Raw genomic sequence first — 2444 nt, forward strand, 5'->3', positions numbered from 1 at the left:
GGACTCCAGGGACTTGGTAGTGATCGTGCCCACCCCCATCACTCCTTCCTGCCGCCGAGGTTGGGGGGGCAGGCCCTGGTTAATGATGATGATTCAATCACCGGCGCCTGCGGAGGCCTGGGACAGACTAATGCAGAGCAGATGCCCAAGGAGGAGGGGAGGACGGCTAGGACACTACCACACATGGACACGCTGAGGCAGCGAGCTCCTGCGGCGGCATAGGTCCATGCCCGTACTTGGGGGGGATGCAGGGGCACTAGACCTGGTACACCGACGTCCCTAGGTACTTTTTAAAAAGTAGGATTCAAAATCAAACGAAAACAAGGATAAGATTACTGTGGAGTATTAACATCAAGTTCAGTTGGAGAATCAAGAAGCGAGAGATACCAGCGGAGACGGGGAAAAACGTTCTGGAGGAAGTGGGTCTTTGTGTGGGCACAATTAGAGATTGGGAGTAGGGAAAAGAAGTGTGGTGGAAATAGAAAAGAAAGGCACAGTGGAAGGAAATGAATGGAGGGGGACCTGAAATGGGATAAGATGTAGATTTGAGAGCAATGATACAAGAAGCAGAACCTTATGGAGCTGGGACTTTAGTGTGCGGCCAATAGAAAAAAAAAAACCACTTTTCTGAAGAAAGGGGGTTATCCTATGAAAGAAACATATTCATTTATCTTCAGAGTGAATTAGAGGCAAGGAGTTATGAGATAAGTGATTTTTAAAAATAACTACTCGCTATAGCCACTGCTTACTTCCCTGTTCCAAGATGCCATTATCTCTTCTCTGGGTGACTGCAGTGGCTTCTTGCCTGCTTGCTTGCTTCTACTTTTACCCCTCTTTAGCCTAGTCTAAACATAGCAGCTCACAGTGATTCTGGTAAAACATGAATCAAAATAAAAAAGGATACATAGAAAGTTTTTTTGATTTGACAGATGCTTATTATCTGGATTGTGTTGATGGTTTCATGGGTGTATACATATATCAGTATATCAAATCGCACATTTTATGTACAGCTTATTGTATGTCAGTTTTGCCTTAAAGTTGTTTAAAATTTAAAAATCAAGTGTCTTTTCTGTTTAAAACATTCCAGTCACTTTCCAATTAGAATAAAAGCCTTCAAGACTGCATGGTCTCTCACAGTCACTCAGTCTCTCCAGACACACTGGACCTCCCACTGTTTGTTCCACAAGTACACCAGTATGTATACTCTCATTGTGTCCCCAACTTGAAATGCTCAGATATCCAAATGGCCCTTTTCTTCCTTCAGGTCTTTACTCAATGAGGCCTTCTGTGATCAATCTAGATAAATCATCATCTCCTACTCTTATACTTTTCCCCCCTTCTTTGCTTTATTTTTCTTCTTAGCATTTTTAAGTATATGGTATACATTTTCTTTTTCAACTGCCTCCCTCACCGGAATGTAAGCTCTTCAGTGGTAGGACTTTTATTGTTGTGTTTACAACTCTATTTCCAGTGCCAGGCACATAGTACCTAGTACATAATACCGAGCACATAGTACCTTCAATCAAAATTTTGTGGATGAACACATGAATATGGGTGGTGGTGATGATGGCCTATATTAGGCTTTTTTAAAAAGAATATATTTTTGCTGTGCTGAGTCTTCATTGCTGCACAGGCTTTTCTTTAGTTGTAGTGAGTGGGGGCTACTCTCTAGTTGCAGTGTGTGGTGGCTTCTCTTGTTGTGGAAGATGGGCTCTAAGGCATGCACAGGCTCTGTAGTTGTGGACCCTGGACCCTAGAGCACAGGCTCAATAGTAGTGGCATGCAGGCTTAGCTAGAGCACGGCTCCGGAGCATGTGGGATCTTCCTGAACCAGAGATTGAACCCGTGTCTCCTGCACTGGCAGGCAGATTCTTTACCACTGAGCCACCAGGGAAGCCTGGCCTATATTAGGGTTTTATCTGTGGAAATGGAAAGGAAGGGCTGTGTATGAAACATTTCAAAGAATAATAGGAGGAAGTGAATAAGGAGCTTGTGGGGAAGCATTTCCTCCAGCTTATTGGACTAAAGTGACTACAGCAAAAGCAGGTAGAGCTGGCCAGAAGAGTAGAATGGTGGGATGGAGCACAGCAAGGGTCACAACCAGGGACTGAGGTCATAGAGTTTTCTGGGTAGATGTATTAGATGGAACTATTGGAATGGATGAAAACTGAGCAGATGTAGATGTGGGTAAAGCTGAAGTCTGAGCTCTGAAGAATGCTCACAGTCTTCAGTGGAAGAAGAAAAGTCAGTGGAGGAAAAAGATAAGCAGAGACTGTGACTGTCCAAAGATGTAGAATAATACAATATCATGGAAGCCAAAAGAAGGGATATTTCAAGAAAGAGTTGATGGTCAACAAAGTAAAACATGTCAGAGAAGTCTTGGATAATAGACACTGGATACTGGATATCTCTGAGATAGGGTCCATGTAGTGAAGCCAACTTAC

The sequence above is a fragment of the Giraffa tippelskirchi genome, chromosome 4, assembly GCF_054371585.1.
Source record: "Giraffa tippelskirchi isolate mGirTip1 chromosome 4, T2T-mGirTip1v1.2.pri, whole genome shotgun sequence".
In the NCBI taxonomy this organism is placed as follows: Eukaryota; Metazoa; Chordata; class Mammalia; order Artiodactyla; family Giraffidae; genus Giraffa; species Giraffa tippelskirchi.